A 20,979-nucleotide genomic window follows, 5' to 3' on the forward strand; every position below is an offset into this window, starting at 1 on the left:
TTAACATCAGAATGCTTTTTTTTTTTTTTTTCTTTAAAAACATTCAGAGATGAACTTAAACACTTGCTTTACTTCTCTGGGATAGCTTGCATGGAGCTGTAACGCTGGTTTGGCAGCACGTAGCGAGGCTCCAGGTGCTTTCAGTGTGAAAGCAATATCCCCAATATCCGATCCAGTAATTTAGGTCAGGATCGGACAGATACTCTATATCAGATCGGTCCATCCCTAATAAGAATGCAGGTGAATCTCCAAACTTTGCCATGCCCATTAGTGAGACCAAAAGTTGGAGCTACACTAAGGTTAGAAGCTACTGTACCGTTTGGATCATAAGCTTTGGTAGTGACCAAAATAGTGACTTTGCAATGTACCCCATACAGAAACAGTGTGAGAAGCTCAGACACCCAGAAGGAGCTCAAAGTAGCTGTGGGCATCTGTTGCAGATCCCAGATGAAAGACTTCCATCATTGTTTTTTGGGGGCATGTCTAACTCGATAGAGATTGACTGGTAAAATCACAGAACACCCACAGAAAGTGCTGAAAATATTCATCGTGAGAGGGATGGGTGGGTAACCTTCTTCGGCCTGCTGTCGGCCATGATCCAACATTGTATAAGTGGAAGAAAGTTAATGAACTGATGAATGAATTTAATTATAAACAGAGTCCCATAACCTACAGCAAAAAAAGGACCATTTACTTAATGATACACTTCTTGTGAGGGTGCTCTTATAACTGTATAAATCTTATAAAGAAAGATATGCTCAAAAGGAGCAATGTATGGTGTCGCAAGTCCTCATGTTGAAATAAACGATCATGTATTTAAAGTCAATCTCACTAATTATAGGTTAGTTTTTCAAACATGAGTCAACAATATTATGTATTGAGCCACTCTGTAACACAACTCCTTGCTAGTTCACTTTAGTGGAATATTTGCATTCTGTGTGAGTGTTGTCAAGGAGGTTAAACTATGTATACATCTCTGGCTTTGTTTATCTAACCCAAGGGATTCTGGGCCTTGTCAACTGTCACTAGGTCAGAAGTCACTACCCATCTACAAATGCTAGGCAGGAAATGGTTGATAATGGTAATGAATTCAAATTTTTTGACTACTTACTCCTATGTCACCTTTAGTTACACTTTGCCTGAAATTATGGAAGCAGTGAAAAAGTTGTAAGTCACTTATTTTTGTATTTTCTGAAAACATCCTTTTTGACAGGGTTTCCTTTCAGACATGCCATTCCTTAAACACTTAGATGCTATCTTTTGGGGTCAAAGGTCATGAGAAGACTCATCCTTCTGCACCATTCAGTCGAAATAACTTTCAGTTTTAACTAGTTGAAAAACAGCTTAGTTTTACTTACTTACTTTTCAAAGTGACTCACAAAAAAAAATGTGTAAACCTATTTTGTGGATTCTATTTGTCAGCTGAAAAAACTGCACTGTAGAAATCAATGAATATTTAGTGGCTGTACTGGGGTCTTAAAACCGCACTAGGCAGTATGTTTACAGTGGCAAATTCACAAAATCACATAACTAGATAATTGATAAATAAAATCAACATTAAATTAACCCATTAGTGCAGTTCATGAAATATCCAGATAAATATTGTCACTCATCGACACTTTCTAAACGCTTCATATATATATATATATATATATATAAATAAAATGGCACTCTGCACGATTCCAGTTTCTTTTTTAAAAGTAACAGACAATAGAAATGCTTTAAATGTCCTGACATAACTTTTTTTTCATTCTTAACATATGTAACTGGTTTTATTTTAAGCTATGTAACAACCATTTCTACGGAAAGCGTGTTTCTTTACAGCACAAAAATAACTTCAAAAGCACATTAGACCAAAGAAATTTGAGGAACTGTGATAGACAAGAAATGGAACAGAAAAATTTCCTCTTGTAACATCTTGTAGAGTTTTAAGTAAGTTCCTGTTGCAGAATTATAGCCTCTTATTGTAAAGTACGCTGCCCCCAAAAAAAGAAGCACAAAGCAAGAAGTCTCTCTTTCCTCCTCTTTCGGTTTGAGTGATTTCACACGTGTTTGCATCGACAGGTTACTAGATTTATTTCTAAGAACCTTTTTAGTCGATAGACAAAACATATTTTCTAATGCATGTTTAAAGTACATCTTGAGTAATGAGTCCAAAATTGTTTGTACTTAAATACAAAGTGTCCAGTACTATTCAAATGGGCTTTAGAGGTTGGTGATATTAAGTGAGTGACAAAAATTGTGCTATCCTTGTCCACATTACATACAGATCTACATAGTATAGATTTAAAAATATTTACATCTCTAGGCTAAAGACATGAAGGCTAATTGAATTCAGGAGTTAGCAAGCCTCAAGTCTAATTCACAAGAGACACCTGCTGATTGAACCATATCTTCCAAAAATAAATTTTACAAGGCTTATGATCATACAGCTGAAAAGTCTCAAAGATAGAAATGCATAGAATATGTAATATAGATTCAAAACACACAACTGAATGTTTAGCAGAACAGACCACCAGAGCAGAGCAGACCAAATCTGCAAATGTATCAGATCACAATTTACAAATGGAGAAAATCAATAACTTAATGTACAGTAATGTGCGAAAGTCTTCCATTAACTGCCATTTAAAAAAATATTTTGCAAGGACAATGAGAAATAAGTACAGCAATTTTTCAAAACCTGTTACAAGATACATGGAAATACAGTGTATACGGTAGAAACAGTTTGTATAATTCTAGCATGGCTGAAAGACTAGATTTTGTATGACCACCTTTATTCTTTAACAAAGCCTGAAGTCTCTTTGGCTAGTTTTCTTATAATTTCTTTAAGTGGTCTTCAGGAATAGTTTTTCAGGCTCCTGTGAATAATTCACAGGTCAGTGTTAGGTGGCTTCCTCTGAAACGGGTTAGGTACAAAGCAGTCAACATTGAAAGAAAAATTCTTGAAAGACCTTCGAAAACCTGAAGAACTACTGTTCAAAAGTACTTGGAAAAAAATACATAAGAAAATGTGTTTCCTTAGAAGCAAATTATAAAGAAATGAGTGGTAGTCTAGTACTTTACTTTTTCTTGATATTGTAAGACTGAAAAGAATATTTTTAGTAATATTATCAATACATTGTTGATTTGCAATAGATGTTCATATTTTTATATATTCTTATGGGTATATATGTGTATTGTTTATTTCCATAGGTTTAAGGTTTATGTCCATAGTGCTCATTCAGCAATTTGATTTTTTGGAAGAAATATAAAGATAAATGAAATTGTCAACTTCAAACTTAGCTTTAACTTTACCCAAGAGTCAGCTGAGGTAACTGAGTTGCTTAGAGGTTGTCAAAGCCCACAGAGATTATTCCATAGTCCTATTTTGTTATACATTAAAAGAAAAACTTGTGAATCCCCATAATTGCCATATTATTAATTTCTAGATTATATAGTGTTGAAAGAAAGAAAAATGTAAGCATCTATTTGTGGATCCATTTGCTTTCATACCTTTATTGGCATTATTGATAGACATTATTATACGGCGTTCAACATGAACACCTTCACCAAAATGTTGTTTACCACCCCAACTGTAGGAAAACCCTCACCTCCCTCCTCTCACTCCAGCCTCTGACCAGCACCATGCCGGCGTGCCTGCTTTCTCCTCGGCGTTAAACCTAACGAGCCTCCAATCTGATCTCTCCAGAAGCAAGGTAGAAGGTAAAGCCCATATCTGCATGCCATTCAAAAAACCCCTCCGGAGTATTATCATTCATTCTTCAGCTGCGTCTTATCATCCGCCACACACCCATCATGTTTTCTGTGGACGCCCAGAAGCTTCATTCTATCAGCAGTGGCTTACTGCACTACACAGCCTATAAGGCTACCGCACCTGTCTGGGGCATCGCATGGACTCATTACCTCTGCCTTTATTGGGCTCAATTCGCTTCTTCATCAGAACACACTAACCCATACCGGACATACAAAATGTCAGAAAACACGCACATGCGGTGAGTCACAATCACACTGATCTGCGAGAGGAACCGCTGCAGTGTAACAAAAGAGAAAGCGTTCAGCACACCGCTGAACACGTGTAGCTTCACTAATTATGTAGAGGGGGAGGGGGTGACAGGCACCTACATCGTGTCACAGCAGTTTAAATGCTCCCGTAGTAATCTACAATGTTTCCATGGCACCCAAGTTTGGCTTCTAGTCACCATATAAGGGCTTTTATTCATATATAGAAAAGGCACGTGCTGTTCGGGATCGATACTTAAACGCGTAATTGGTGAGTGTCTGAAGCTGGCCATGCACTACAGTGAGCAGATACAGGGTAGCACCGCCAAACTGACGCAGTAACCCGCATCAATAAGAGCCTCTGACAGGTCGGTTCAATCAGTGTGCCCCACATGGTCGCCGATTTTTGGAGTAAAGCGAAAGAAAAAAAAAAAAGGAGGAGCTGCTGTTGTCCAGGCGGTGACAGACGCCGGGGGGTGGACGACAAAACCAAGGTGATGCAACTTCCAATAAGCCAAAACTGGCGGAAAAACTTGTACACAGTGCAGAGTGCGACCAGGTGGCAGGATCACGGCCAGATCTCCTAACGACCGGCAAAAGAAAAAGTAGGTTGTGTTTCAGTTTTTCACCTCAGTGGTCTTTTAACGTGGAGTCATTAAGGAGCAACTTTGTCTTTTACCTCGTTGCGCGTCGAGCGGCTGATGTTAAAGGGAGACAAAGCGTACAGCCGGCGGTCTCGGTTTGAAGTAAGGGTGATGATTGCTCTGCTAACTAAGTGATGTTGAGGAGCTGTTATTTTAACGGCAGCAGGGAACACGTGGCACTGCTTGTAAACCCTCCTTGTTACTACTAGAAGGGGGAAAGGGAGCATTTTGGGGGGGATGCTTGGAGATGATGTGGTGGTGGTGTTTGGGGGCGGGGTAAAGAAATTGAAGGGGGAGGAGGGGGGGGGGGGGGATTTCCGCTGTAGAATGTTCTTACTTCCTCTCCCCTTTCTTCCTGTCAGATACTTTGTCTCGAGGGTGAAAGGCTTGTATCACTAACAGAGACACTGTTGAATGAAATCAAACAAGCCCACGTTTGAACTACAGAAACTTAGTTGTAGCGATCTAACATGCTAGATAGGTTTAAAGTTTGCCTCAATCAGCAATTGTCCAACTTGATCAAACACATTTTTTTTGTTCTCATGCAATGACATTGCGGTGACATGGTTGTGGCCTTTGTCGAAGTGGGTGGGAATCAAGTGCAGCGGTCAGACTCTTTTCTTGGCACCGTCTTGATCATTCCTGACAGCTCTGTTGCTGCTATTCTTCCTTCCTTACTTTGATGTTGTCTACCATTACATATCTGAAAATTGCTTGTGCTCATAGTGAACTTCTTTGAGAACTTCACTTTTAGTTACATGATTTGTTATGTACCTAAAAGTGAATAACAAATTATGTACCTAAGGTAAGATGCCAATGTTACATTTATTTAATTCAAGTAATGGTTATTGAACTTCTAGTGTTATTACTGATGATAAATGCTGTAATGGCCTGAAAATCACAAAATGATGCATTTCTTGTAATATTACAGCAAGCCAGATTATTATTATTATTATTATTATTATTATTATTATTATTATTATTATTATTATTATTATTATCATTAGCAGTAGTAGTATTTACAGAGAATTTCTATACAGAAAATTAAAAGTATCAAATCCCTGATGATGTTAATTGAGACAACTTTCAGTTTTACATAAACAAAGATAAACATCAAATAAAGAGTTGCTGTTTCACTGATGATAAAATGAATCATTATGTCATCAATGGTGATTCTCTAGTTTTTCAATGCAGTCTAAGCTTCCCACTGATCAGTAAAGAATTAATGTGTTCTGTATGCTTCAAGTGCATCGTCACAACTTATTCAAATTGTTTGTTGGGCTGAATGTGTAGTATGTCAACAGAGACTGTGCATGCATTAACAGCAGTCCAGCCCACTATAAAAAGACATGCCACCCTTTTCCATTGAATCTTTACTCCCACAAAAGAGTACTTTTCTTTAACATTTTCTATGTTTTCCCGAGGCACTGCTCTCTAGGCCACATGGGTTCCTTTACCGTGATCACAAGTCCAGCCCTCCTTTGAGTGTTTTAAAAGCTAGTGAAAAGTAAATTACCAATAAGAGTGTTATTTCAACAATATAATGTGGTAATTTAATGCTAGAAAATGAAAATGAAGCTTTTCCAACTTTGTTATGCCTCCAACACATCCTCATAGCTAAATAACAACGTTTATAGGTAGTGACTCCTGAACTGTCAAATCTAACCATTTACATGAAAAACCTCAGAGAGTTGCTCTTGCTCACATGGTTTCATAATGCACTTTCTGACACACAGAGTCTCATTCTGTTAAAGAGTTCAGGTTTTCTACAAAACATGCGTGCATCTGAACAATCCAGGTTATACAAAGTGGAGAAGGGGTCTAGACAGGGCTGACAAACCTGTTTTGATAGCTTAATTAAGGACATTTAAACTTTAAAATGAATAGCTTTGTGTACTTAAGCTATTATTCAGTGGCTTACCTGCAAGTTTCTTGTTGAACATTGAAGGGGAAGTGGCAGTGTAGGAGGAAGCTCTAACATTTGCCAAGTGGTAAACCAGCTACCAGTAGTTAACACGAGCCTTCATTTTTCCTACTTTATTAAATAGTTCATAAAGTTATAAGTGATAAAATTTGTTCCCCATCACCGGTTCTGTAAAGTTAAACCCTACCTGTAAGTTGTCACATTGGTTCCTTATGTTTTCATATATAAATAGGAAATCCTACCCGTCTGGAATTGGAATGCCAACATCCAAAGAACAGTTTCAAAGTTAAATGCATTAGGCCTTGGTTGCTGGGGGCTTTCCATGATGAGTGTTTTTTTTTTCTTCATTCGCCTCTTACCACTCTCCATGTGTTTATACACCACTCGGCATTTAATCATTAGTTATTATGAATTTCTCTTCCACAGTATGTGTTTTCTTCTGTCTCCTGCCCCTCATCTCCAGCTGGTCATGGCAGAGGGCTGCCTCTCCCTGAGCCTGGTTCTGCCAGATGTTTCTTCCTGTTGAAAGGGAGTTTTTCCTTCCCGCTGTCACCAATTGCTTGCTCATAGTGGGTCGTCTGATTGTTTAGGTTTTCTCTACTTGAGGCAACTGTTGTTGTGATTTGGCACAATATGAATGAAATAGACAATATGAATTAAATAAACTGTCAGCTGGATGTGGAAGTAGTTAAGTCTTAACACGTATGCCATAAAAAAGGTTATGATAATATATCAATGCTCTGTTTAAAAACATGTTGTTGCTCACTTAATCTTTAACTAAATGGTAACTCTGGGGTTAAAAGTGTTGCAGAAGAACTGCATTGTAGTAGGTTATAAAAACTGAGCAGGGCTGGCTCCAAAAACTGGTTAGTTGCCGTGGTGATGTTGGTGCCTTTTTGGATGTTATCTGACAAACTGTGTGACAGCTTGAGAAGTCTGTGGTCCATTCATCTATGTTCACTCAATCATCATCTATGTTTCACCTTGTTACTTAATTATCAAGTTATAGAAAAACTGTATCCTTTGGCACTGATTATCAGTCCAGATGTCAGTCATGTGTCACAGAAGGGTTTCATGTGCTTTAAGGTATCTTGCAACACATTTGTCTATAGCTTTGAATACCTGTAACTGTGGAATTTTCCCATGGCTTGCATCAGACAGTTTTCACAGAATGCTCTCAGATATTTCAGTGTTATTTTTGTGAAGCGTTGGGTCGGGCATGTCCAGATGTCTGGAATGCCCAGACAACTAGAGCAGAAGATGAGCTTTACGCACTGAAAGACATCAAGACAAAAACAAAAGAAAACTGAGCAAAGGTATGCAGAGAAGTAGCAACACAGCATCAGCAGGTTAGCTGTGGTGTCACAGATCTCTGTAATTAATAGCTGTAATTGCAGCTGCTTTGAAGTAGGATCAAAATGAGTAATTGATGGTACCGTTAAGTAATGCATAAAAGCTTTCTGTTAAACTCCACCCTAAAGTGGAGGAGATGACACTGGACTGGTTTAAAAGGGTGGATGGATTCTAGCCACAATATATGTTACCACCACTAGGGGGCACCGAAGTTCCTCTTTCCTCTTGCTTTGTGGTATTTGTTCTCAAAGATCCAGTCATGAAAAACATCAGGTGTTTTTTGTACACAGCCCAAGTGGATCTGGTGCAAAAATAATCAAAGGCAGCTCAAAGTGGGGGGAAATTACTAATTATGGCAACCCTGCTTATGTCCTGCATGTTTCGCTGGACTGACATATTTTCACAAAATCCACAGCAAAAACCTGCATTTTTTTATTCAACTTCCAGAAAAATTTGACTGACTTTTCATTTTCAAGAAAAAGACTCCTTCTGAAATGACAGCAACTGTAAATTTACACTGTTTTGGATTTTTTCCACTCTTCTTTGCAGAATTTGTCCATGTTCGACAGGTTTTGAGCACAAATGGCTTGTTTATGCCAAAAAATCTCAATTGAACTTGTGTCCAAATTATAACTGGGCCTGTTATGTCTTGGTTCACTGACATCTGACCTAAACTCTGTCAAGCTCGGTGATATCTGAGTCACGATGGCTTTAGTTTTTTATCTCTTACTCATGAGCAGAGGGAGGCACAACTAGCATGAGGGATCTTAGTCTGTGGACCCCTGCCCTGGCTGGAATTTAAACGCTGACTTATTGTTCCAAAAAGAGTAATGCCACTACGCTATTCAGCTACTATTGGAAGTCCAAGGTGGTCACAATGGTAATAGGAGTGTTCGGAGCTGTAACCTCCAAAGCTTCATTCGAGACACAGCATCAAAGGTCTCTGTGTTAAGAAGAACTAAGATACTGCACAGAACCCCCAAACTCTTACTCAAAAATGCTGATATAACAATACAAATTTTTGCAGCTGATAAGACATCAAATCAAGCAATAAAGTTTCATCAAAGGATATACAGGGTGGGCCATTTATATGGATACACCGTTGTTCCTCTGGTGCCAGAGGAACAACCTCCTTCTAAACGTCAGTAAGACAAAGGAGTTGATAGTGGACTTCAGCACTAAGCAGGAGAGGAACTACCAGACCCCCGTCATCAACGAGTGCCCAGTGGAGAGAGTGGACAGCTTCAAATACCTTGGAGTTCACATCATGCAGGACCTGTCATGGTCCTGTCACATCAACACCGTGGTGAAAAAGGCCCGACAGCGTCTCTACCACCTCAGACGCTTGAGAGACTTCCAACTGCCCTCCAAGGTGCTCAGGAACTTTTACTCATGCACCATAGAGAGCATCCTGACGGGAAACATCTGAACCTGGTTCGGGAACAGCACCATGCAGGACAGACGAGCTCTACAGAGGGTTGTGCGATCACCTGAGCGCACCATCCGCTCCGAGCTCCCTGACCTGCACTCAATCTACAGCAGGCGGTGCTGGACCAAGGCCAGGAAGATCGTGAAGGACCTCAGCCATCCCAACAACAGACTGTTCTCTCTGTTGAGGTCAGGAAAGCGATTCCGCTCCCTGAAGACCAACACAGAGAGACTGAGGAGAAGCTTCTTCCCGCAGGCGATACGGTCTCTCAATCACACCACCACACAGTACTGACCCACACATATAGTTCTTACACACACACTGGACATTCTGGACATTGTTTTCACTTCATCACTTAAATCACTTTAAGCATATTTGCACTGCACAAGACACTAAATAATGTGGATTGCACAACACTGGTCATTGTATTCTTCATTTCCAGTTAAATACTTGTACAGCTGCTGTTATTGTGTATATATATATTTATATTTCTTCATACATTCTTATATATTTCTGTACTGTGTATTGTGTATTTTGTTGTACAGTTATTTTATTATTTTAGTTATTTTATTTTATCTTATTCTTTCCCAGTTAAATTTACCCTTCATTCTAATTTGTGTTGTACAGTTATTTCATTTTTAACTTTAATTTTTATATTTTATTTTATTTTATTTTATTCCTTCCTAGTTAAATTTACCCTTTTTAATTTTCCTATTTATTTCCTATCTTATTCATAGCCTTTTCTTGTTTTTCTTTAGGTCACGAGCAGTTGTCTAAGCATTTCACTGCATATCGTACTGTGTATGACTGTGTATGTGACAAATAAAATTTGAATTTGAAATTTGATAAAATGGGAATGGTTGGTGATATTAAAGTCCTGTTTGTGGCACATTAGTATATGTGAGGGGGCAAACTCCTCAAGATGGGTTGTGACCATGGTGGCCATTTAGAAGTCGGCCATCTTGGATACAACTTTTGTTTTGTCAATAGGAAGAGGGCCATGTGACACATCAAACGTATTGGTAATGTCACAAGAAAAACAATGGTGTGCTTGGTTTCAACGTAACTTTATTCTTTCATGAGTTATTTACAAGTTTCTGACCACTTATAAAATGTGTTCAGTGTGCTGCCCATTGTGTTGGATTGTCAATGCAACCCTCTTCTCCCACTCTTCACACACTGATAGCAACACCGCAGGAAAAATGCCAGCACAGGCATCCAGTATCCGTAGTTTCAGGTGCTGCACATCTCGTATCTTCACACCATAGACAATTGCCTTCAGATGACCCCAAAGATAAAAGTCTAAGGGGGTCAGATCGGGAGACCTTGGGGGCCATTCAACTGGCCCACGACGACCAATCCACTTTCCAGGAAACTGTTCATCTAGGAATGCTCGGACCTGGCACCCATAATGTCACCACATTATGTGCACCATCTTGCTGGAAAAACTCAGGGAACGTGCCAGCTTCAGTGCATAAAGAGGGAAACATCATAATGTAGCAATTTCAAATATCCAGTGGCCTTGAGGTTTCCATTGATGAAGAATGGACCCACTATCGTTGTACCCCATATACCACACCAAACCATCACTTTTGTTGGTCCAACAGTCTTGGAGGGATCCATCCAGTGTGGGTTAGTGTCAGACCAATAGCGATGGTTTTGTTTGTTAACTTCACCATTCACATAAAAGTTTGCCTCATCACTGAACAAAATCTTCTGCGTGAACTGAGGGTCCTGTTCCAATTTTGGTTTTGCCCATTCTGCAAATGCTGTGCGCCGATCTGGGTCATCCTCGTTGAGATGCTGCAGTAGCTGGAGTTTGTAAGGGTGCCATTTGTGAGTAGCTAATATCCGCCGAAGGGATGTTCGACTAACGCCACTCTCCAGTGACATGCGGCGAGTTCTACGCTGAATGAAGCTAGGACAGCCACTGATGTTTCTTCATTAGTGACAGTTTTCTTGCGTCCACATTTTTGCAAATCCAACACTGAACCAGTTTCACGAAACTTAGCAAGCAGTTTGCTAACCGTAGCATAGGAGATGGGTGGTCTCGTAGGATTGAAATCCACATTTTTGATTGAAATCATTCTGCTGCAATGACCTGGTTACTGCGTTCACCAGATATCAACACAATTTCGATCCGCTCCTCACGTGTTAACCTGTTCGACATGTCAATGGCTGTGAACAAAGAGAAACTTGTAAATAACTCATGAAAGAATAAAGTTACGTTGAAACCAAGCACACCATTGTTTTTCTTGTGACATTACCAATAAGTTTGATGTGTCACATGGCCCTCTTCCTATTGAAAAAAACAAAAGTTGTATCCAAGATGGCCGACTTCTAAATGGCCACCATGGTCACCACCCATCTTGAGGAGTTTGCCCCCTCACATATACTAATGTGCCACAAACAGGACTTTAATATCACCAACCATTCCCATGTTATTACGGTGTATCCATATAAATGGCCCACCCTATATATTTCATCCACTCATGAGGGATCAACAAAGACTCTTACTGTTTTTGCACTAATGTTTGAGGGGTTTTCCAGGAATGGTGATGCTATTTTCAGAGAACCTGATGGTCAGTAGTTAGGCCTTTACGATTATGACCAAAATGATTATTTTTGATCAATATTGAGATCACGATTATTTTACGGTTTGTTTGGTTTTTTTTTTATTACACTTTCATGTAAGGATAACACTGCTTTCACACTCATGTTGCGCAACATTCCTGATAATGTAAAACCTTTCGCCTAAAAAAAATAAAAATAAAAAACCCTTCTTATTCATCTAAATTCAGTGCAGCTTGTAGAAGAAATATAACAAATAGAAAGATGTTTCAAGGCTGATCACAAATTAAGTCAACAGGGCTTTCACCTTTATACTGTGCTGTGTTCCTGTTCATTAATGCATGTTTGCAAGTAAGTTGTTTATTCACCTGGCCTCAGTGCATCTCCTAAAATCAAAATGTAAAATATTTACCTTCATTCATTCAGGAGTTAGACTAAAGCACTTTTTGAAGCACTTTTTACGCTGGGAAGTAGTAGAGACTGAGTTTATTTATTATCATAAACTGCTTGAGATGTACAATCACAAGGGTTCCCAACATATAGTTACTGTATGACAAAACACAGTTGACAGAGTAAGTAAGGATGGCTACAATTACTACAAGTATCTCTACTCTACTAGTGCGCGAGCCGGCGCACTCGTGCGTCTGAGGAGACGCGGACTGCGAACTGCTCTTCCTGGGATCTTCCTTTCCAACGTACGCTCACTCAGGAATAAGATGGACGAGCTGGCCCTGATGAGAAGCATGAACAGAGACTTTGCCTCCTCCTGTGTCTTATGTTTTACGGAGTCGTGGCTCTGTGAGGACATCCCGGACTGCGCGCTCAAGCTGGAGGGTTTTCATCTGCTGCGCGCGGACCGGCAGGCCTCTCTCTCTGGTAAGACCACAGGTGGAGGTGTCTGCTTCTACATTAATAGTGGCTGGTGCACAGATGTAACAGTGATTGCTCAGCACTGCTCTTCCTCTCTGGAATACCTTTTCATTCACTGCAAACCGTTTTATTCTCCGCGGGAGTTTGCTTCATTCATCTTGGCCGCTGTTTACATCCCGCCAGATGCAGATGTGCAGGCAGCTCAGTGCGCACTTGCGGAGCAGATACTGCACATGGAGCGGACATTCCCGGACTCTCTCATTATTGCTCTTGGGGACTTTAACAAAGCCAATCTGAGCCATGAGCTTCCCAAATACAAGCAGTATATTAAATGCCCGACCAGAGAGGAGAGGACATTAGACCACTGTTACAGTACGATCAGCGGGGCCTATCGCGCGGTGCCCCGCGCTTCACTCGGACTTTCTGACCACGTCATGATCCACCTAATCCCCGCGTACCGACAGAGGCTGAAGCTCTCCAAACCTGTCGTGAGGACTAAAAAACTGTGGAGCAACGAGGCTGTGGAGGAGCTTCGCACGTGTTTGGAGTCTACAGACTGGGACACAATGAAGGCTGCTTCTAACAGCTTGGACGAGTTTACGGACACTGTCACCTCCTATATCCACTTCTGTGAGGACAGCATTGTGCCATCACGCACCAGGGTGAGTTATAACAATGACAAATCCTGGTTTACTCCTAAACTCAAAAAGCTGTGGCTGGAAAAGAGAAAGGCGTTCAGAAGCGGAGACAGGGACTGCTACAGAGAGGCCAAGTACAGGTTCACTAAAGAAGTGGACATTGCTAAACATCAGCACTCTGAGAAGATGCAGCAGCAGATCTCAGAGAATGACTCGGCCTCTGTGTGGAAAGGTTTTAGGAATATCACCAACTACAAGCCTAAAACCCCCCACTCCACTGATGACTTGCTCTTGGCCAACACCCTTAACGACTTTTACTGCCGTTTTGACGAGCCAACAGGCAGCCTTCACACCTCCAACGGCCCCAACAATAGAGACACTCATTCCCCCACCTCTCCCCCCTCCATAGAGCCATCACCACCATCAAACACTTCACCTACAACACCCCCCTCCTCACCCCACACAAAGGGGGATTTCACACCACCTCCTCCCACCACTACTCTTCATATTCATGAAGCAGGTGTGAGGAAGCAGTTTAAGAATCTGAATGCTCGAAAAGCTCCCGGCCCAGACGGTGTGTCTCCTGCCACCCTCAGACACTGTGCAAACGAGCTGGCCCCAGTGTTTTCTGGCATTTTCAACTCCTCACTGCAGGCATGTCATGTGCCTGCCTGCTTCAAGTCCTCTACCATAATCCCTGTCCCCAAGAAACCAAGGATCACTGGACTAAATGACTACAGACCTGTGGCTCTGACATCTGTGGTCATGAAGTCATTTGAGCGCCTGGTTCTCTCCTATCTCAAGACCCTCACGGCCCCCCTCCTGGACCCCCTGCAGTTTGCGTACAGAGCCAACAGGTCTGTAGATGACGCCATCAACATGGCCCTACACTTCATCCTGCAGCATCTGGACTCCCCAGGAACCTACGCCAGGATCCTGTTTGTGGACTTCAGCTCTGCCTTCAACACCATCCTTCCAGACCATCTCCAAGGCAAGCTTTCCCAGATGAATGTGCCTGATCCCATCTGCCGGTGGATCACTGACTTCCTGACGGACAGGAAGCAGCACGTGAGGCTGGGAAAGAATGTCTCGGACTCCCGGACCATCAGCACCGGCTCCCCTCAGGGCTGTGTTCTTTCTCCTCTGCTCTTCTCCCTGTATACCAACTGCTGCACCTCCACCCACCAGTCTGTCAAGCTAATCAAGTTTGCAGATGACACCACCGTTATTGGACTCATCTCGGACGGGGATGAGTCTGCCTACAGGAGGGAGGTTGAACGTCTGGTGTCCTGGTGCAGCCACAACAACCTGGTGCTGAATGCCCAGAAGACAGTGGAGATTATTGTGGACTTCAGGAAGCACACAGCTCCACTCCCCCCCATCATCCTGACTGACACCCCCATCACCTCTGTGGACTCATTCCGCTTCCTGGGTACCACCATCACCCAGGACCTGAAGTGGGAGCCCACCATCACCTCCGTCATTAAGAAAGCCCAGCAGAGGATGTACTTCCTGAGGCAGCTGAAGAAATTCAACCTGCCAACACGGACGATGATGCAATTCTACACTGCAATCATCGAGTCCATCCTCACCTCCTCCATCACCGTGTGGTACGCTGGAGCCACTATCAGGGACAAACAGAGACTGCAGCGTGTTGTGCGCTCTGCTGAGAAGGTGATTGGCTGCAGACTCCCATCTCTGCAGGACCTGTACACCTCCAGGACACTGGGGCGTGCAGCTCGGATCTCAGCTGACCCTTCTCATCCTGGACACAGTCTGTTTGACCTGCTCCCCTCAGGCAGGAGGCTCCGGTCCATTCGCACCAGAACCTCTCGCCATAAGAACAGTTTCTTCCCCTCTGCTGTTGGACACATGAACAATAACCGTATGACTGTTCCCACCACTAACACATGACCCTACGCTGTGTTCACTGCATCATTCCATGTTTGGCACTGATCACCACCTGCACTCATGTATATATCATGTATATATCTATCTACTTAGCACTTTTAATTCTTATTCTTATCTTTTATTTTATTTTTTTTCTCATGTCTATTTAAGCGTTATTTATGACAGTATGTTTGCACTAAGCACCGCAGCAATTTCCTAATGTTGTAAACCTGCTCAACATTTGGCAATAAAACCCTTTCTGATTCTGATTTCTGATTCTGATTCTGATTCTGATTCTACACCAATAAACACACAGATGACGCAAGAAGAGATACAAACTGAAAATTCAGAAAATTACAACTCAGAGGCAGAAGTTCAAGTTGTATCAGCAGTATAATGCAGTTGTTTCTGTCCTTGACACAGTTTCCATTTCAGCATTGCGTTTTTATCTTTTAGTATGATGCCAGGTCTCTGTTGGAAATTAGATTTTTAATCTCAGTGAGATTTTTTACCTGGATAAATAAAGGACTAATAAAAAAATAAAAAAATAGTCTAATAATAATAAAAGTAACAGCCATCCCTCCAATCCTTAAACGCTGTGGCCGCTCCACCATTTTCCACCTCCCAGCACACACAGCATTCCATAAACGCCTGGGAACTGAGGACACCGCTTGCTGGAGCTTTGGGAGGGGAATGTTTTCCTATTCTTGTCTGATAAAAGATTCTAGGTGCTCAATGGTTCTGCGTCTTTGTTATATTTATTGTTTCATGATAATCCAAATATTTTTAGTTGTGAAAGGCCTAGACTTCTGGCAGGCCAGTTCAGCACCCAGACTCTCCGACTCTGAAGCCATGCTGTTTTAATGGGTGCTGTATGGGGTTTAGCATTGTTTTGCTGAAGTATCCAAAGCCTTCGCTTAAAAAAAAAAAAAAAAAAAAAAGTAATTTGGATGAGAACGTGTTGCTCTAACACCTGCATATAACTTTCAGCATTAATAGTGGCTATCCAGATGTGCAGGCTGCCTATTCTACAGGCTCTAATGCAGCTGTCTTAACCTTTTTTGCACCGTGGACCGGTTTATGTCCGACAACATTGTCATGGACCCTAACCCTCTGTTTCAAATTTTAAATCATCTGACCACAGAACAGTTTTCAGGTTCTGCCTCAGTCCGTTTTAGATGACCTTTGACCCAGCGAAGATAGCAGTGTCTCAGGATCATGTTCACATATGGCTTCTTCTTTGCATGGTAGAGCTTTAACCTGTGTTTGTGGGTGGCACTGTGAACTATGTTCACAAACAATGAAGCGAAAGTGTTCCTGAGCCCATGCAGTGATTTCAGTCATCATGTTTGTTTGTTTATTAAATGCAGTGCCACCTGAGGGTGCAGAGATCATGAACATTCAATACTAATTTTTGGCATTATCTCTTGCACACCAAGATTTCTCCAGATTACCCAAATCTTTTGATGCAGACATGTATGCTAATGATGAGATATTTTAAAGTCCTCACAATCAAGGGAATTAGAGAAAGGGGCATAAAATTTATACTTTACTGTACTGGAATAAGTGTACCTTAAAGACACTTAATAGATCACAGTAATTAGAGCTATATTTAATTACCCACTGATACAACCTTTCTCATATGACATGAGATCATGTGAGCATTTTCTTTTGTGGCATATGTCTGTAAAGCGATGTGTATTTGTGGTTCTTTAAATCGTTATTATCTCTGGGCCAAAGTCTCCATTCCATTAAGATAAGAGAGGTCAGGCCCTCCTCAGGTATGTATATGCCTGTGTGTGTTTTTATTGTACCGGTTGCTTCTCACTGATTGTCGTCAGAAAAGGTTTTCTCTGCTATCTGCATTTCTATATTTAGCACTAATTTTACCTGTTGTCTTGGCAGGAGATTTGCTCGTATTGATGATATGTTTCTGTGTTTTTGCAGCAGTCTCCTTCCACTCAAACTAGTGTACAACAGCAGACGATATAATTTAAATGCCACAATACAGAAATAATAAATCACGTTTGTGTGCTTCACAAATCCCATATCTTCTCATTCCCAATGCCATTGCCTTATTGTGAGAATCCCTATTTTTTTTCTTTCTGCAGTCCACAAGTAATGCATAGTTTGCTGGTTCTATTTACTGGATGCTGAACAAAGGCCCAAGCATAGTTACCGCTGTTTTGAGTACCCTCACAATGTCTTAGTTGTGAGGAACAGACTGCCTGCTATGACAAAACGGAGCTTGTGGAGCTCCAATCATTCTGCTGCATATTGACTTTATTGAAAGTAAACACGGCCGATTTGCAAAAATATGATGCATTCTAAACAATAATAATGGGTGCTGTTTTGTCTTAAATCCACTGTGTTGTACGTCGTGTCTCACAGTGCTACAGTGTAGATGTGTACAAATCAAGTACAGGTTGTGTGACCGTTTCACGCAGGAGGCTGGTGCTGCATCTGTCTGGTAAATAAAGGAAAGTAATTCATGAGCTCTTCTTGCGTGGATCCACCTTAGCTCTTTTATTTGCTGAAGCGATGGCTCAGCAAAAATGTAATTACAACAAACTATCTGTCATTTGTGAACCTCGTTCCTTCCAATTCTTTGACTCAGCAGGCCGTTTTATCCCCAGATCAATGGGGCCCCAACAAAAAAAGAAAACTGCCTATGCATAGTGTTTAATGTGTAACTATCCAGGGCCATCATGGCTTTTTTCCCCCCACCTTGATAAACAGCATAATTCTAATGCAGCATTTAGGATAAGTGGATTAACTTTGAAATATATTAACTACATTTTCTTTTGCTTTGTGAGTTTGATGGAATTAACTTGAAAGCAAAGAGCAAACCTTGAGCCTTGACTTTTGAACCCTCTTTATTATTACTCACTTGTTATTTTGCCATGACCTCTGTCGTAAGTCATCTGTCACTTTTATGAACTTATTTAAATGTAAAGATATGGAAAGTCAAGAGGTCATAAATCAAGGCAAGGAGAGGCCCAAAGTGTCGGGTTTTGTTTGAGAAGGATTTTGTCCCAACCCAACGCTTTAAGGCAAACTATATATTGCACATTTTCAGGCAGCCTCCTACTCTTTTACATTTGGGGATTCACAATGAAATGCAGATTCTTTTTCTTATATTGTTAATCATGTTAGCTATCTTAGATTCATGTATTAGCATGCATTTGTTTTCAACATAAAAGTAGTGCATGTACTTGGGCACAAGTGTGAAAATCTTTGATTTTTCTCTAATCTTTGCAAAAAAAGAAACGTTGGACTTCATCCTCTGACAGCACCAATGCTGAGGAATTTTATTCTGGACTGGAGAGACGGGCTGACACTGCTACTCACCAGGGTCTTGTAGTTGCCGTTGCTGAAAAGTGTCCATCCTCAGCTTCTACCTCTATTAACTACTTATTAATTTACTCATGTTTTCATTGATTAAAGACTCTACTCACGCAATAATATGAACACAAAAAAACTCTATTAGAACTGAAAAGTAGCCTTGTAAAAAATCGAATAAGACTTTTAATTTTGTAAGTACTCGCTCAGGAGTTTGACCCAAATGCAGAGCAGAGCAGGAGGATGTTTCTGAGGGTCTGTTTGGGGCCCAGCGTTGAAGACCGAGCAGTTCAGGAGGCTGGCCCGCAGGTTGGCAGCGGCATCAGAGGGACCTCTCCAGAGGTGGCCAGAAGTGGTGACTGAGGTGTTCTGGGGGCTATATCACCACTTCTGGCCAGGTGGCCAGTGATGGAGACGAAGACCCTCTAGAGGCTGGCATTTACGAATGAGGGTGACCCCCTCATGGCAGGATACTAACAACAGAGGCAGGGACCATCTGAAGTCCAGTAGTGGTCAAAGAGACCTTCTGGAGGCCAAACAGATGATCAGCAGTGGAGTCAGAGACCTTCAGATGACTCGCAACAAAGGAGACTGTCTGGTGGATGAGCTGGAAGCCGCTCACAAAAGAGTCATCCTGGCTCAATCGTAGGCTGTTCAGACTCGGGGTCAAACAACACAAGTCCCTTGGGCTCAGATTCTGGAAGCTGGAGCTGCACAGTGCACACAGTCTCCTCTGGCTGGGATTGTGCAGGGCACACAGTCTGCACTGGCTCGGGATCTGGCAGCTCCTGTTCAGGCTTCGGATACACCAGAGGCTCGGGACAAATGAAGGTCACCAGCTGAGGCACAGTCTCGGAGGCATCCTGCACAGACTCTGGATTATCCACATAATCTGGAGTAGCGCAAACTACCCAGTTAGTCTGGATCTGAAGATCTTGTTTCTTTTGGGTGGTGAATGCAGAAAACCATTATCCATGGAGCCTGACTACCTAACAAAAGAACTCCTCTAATGTAAACAGGTTGTGTCTGCTGGGGCTGTGCCTGGTCAGACCATACTGTCACTGTCTGTAGGTCCTGAAGTCTATGTGAAGTTGAGGACCCAAAATGCAGGCTGGTTTCTACAAAAGGGAAACCGTTTATTTGATAGAGGCCAAAATGCAAAATATAAAATGATTTAAGAAATTAAGTATAAACAAAACTATAACTTGGAACATAGCTCAATTGCAAAACTAGGAAAACCTGAGAACGTAAACCTTGCGAAATCAACCAGGAACCATGTACTGGAAAACGACAAACAAACTAAGAGCTGTTGATCTGTATGGCCATGCATACAGATCAGTTTGAATGGTACTGAAACAGCTTTTACAGATAATTTTGTGCCAGAAATGATCTCTTTTTATGTTTTATAAAGTTTACCCCTTTTTATTCTGCAGGCTTTTGATTCTTTTGCTCTTTATAGTAACTTCCTATGCATTTCTTCATACAACATCTCAGTACTGTAGACTCGGATTGTGATATATCGAACTCTTAGAGAGTGTTCTTTATTTGGACTTGATGTTGTGATGCATCCTGCAAACAACTCCTGACCCGTTTAATTTATGAAGAAATAACTAAACAATAGCACTCACCTGCTCACGAAATGGCTTTTCAGTCAACTTTCCAATTACTTTTGGAGTGCTGTAATTCCTAAACCCTCCCTCTAATTTGGTCGTGAATAACCTCAAATTAAAAATGTCAGTCTGCACAATAAGCTCATATTCATCATTATAACTGATTTTTTTTTTTTTTTTTTTTTAATATTCCTTAAATTTTGTAGATGTCCAAGTAATTTTACATACAAGGGTGGAAGAAATGAGAGGTAACCAGAGGCTGAGGCGCTCATTCTTACCGGGTTTATCATTAATGCTGTGTAAGCAGTCGGCTCTGAACCTACTTTGCATCATCCTTGGCTTTTTGTGGTGTAGTCGGGGCAAGTATTAGTGTTCAGTCTGCAGCCTGTCTTTTTACCAAGGGAAATGTTTAAATTCTATAAAGAGCCTACGTCATCCAAACCAAAAACGTTTTGTTTTTTTATCTTCAAGATTCACCTCCTGAGCCCGTCTTACCAAGCTCATTGGTTATGGATATTTCTGCTCTTTTTTTTCCCTCACAAGCAACTTAGTGGTGAATGGGGCAGGGAATAACATAATTCTCATTCTCAGTTAATCCATTAATCCGCTCCTCTGTGGAAAGTAATATAAAGTTCAAAACCAGAAAACACTTCATTTAAAAAAAATAATAAAAAAAAAAGTTCTCACATTTACAATAATCAGATGGTTT

The 20,979-nt window shown here is 41.2% G+C and overlaps 1 protein-coding gene across 3 annotated transcripts in view; it reads left to right on the top strand.

Moving 5' to 3' along the window:
* Positions 1–3,604: 3,604 nt before the first annotated feature.
* Positions 3,605–20,979, top strand: part of slc6a9 (solute carrier family 6 member 9) — an 81,146-nt gene continuing 63,771 nt past the window's right edge. The window contains exon 1 of one of the 3 annotated variants that reach the window (XM_084911931.1): positions 3,605–3,702. The gene's annotated coding sequence lies outside the window, so the exon portion shown is untranslated. Of the gene's footprint in view, positions 3,703–4,306; positions 4,605–20,979 lie in introns of those variants that run through there. The other 2 variants (XM_084911933.1, XM_084911932.1) reach the window with 2 other exon arrangements.

Source organism: Perissodus microlepis, chromosome 18 (genome assembly GCF_051167445.1).
Source record: "Perissodus microlepis isolate ML-2025 ecotype Zambia chromosome 18, ASM5116744v1, whole genome shotgun sequence".
Classification (NCBI taxonomy): Eukaryota; Metazoa; Chordata; class Actinopteri; order Cichliformes; family Cichlidae; genus Perissodus; species Perissodus microlepis.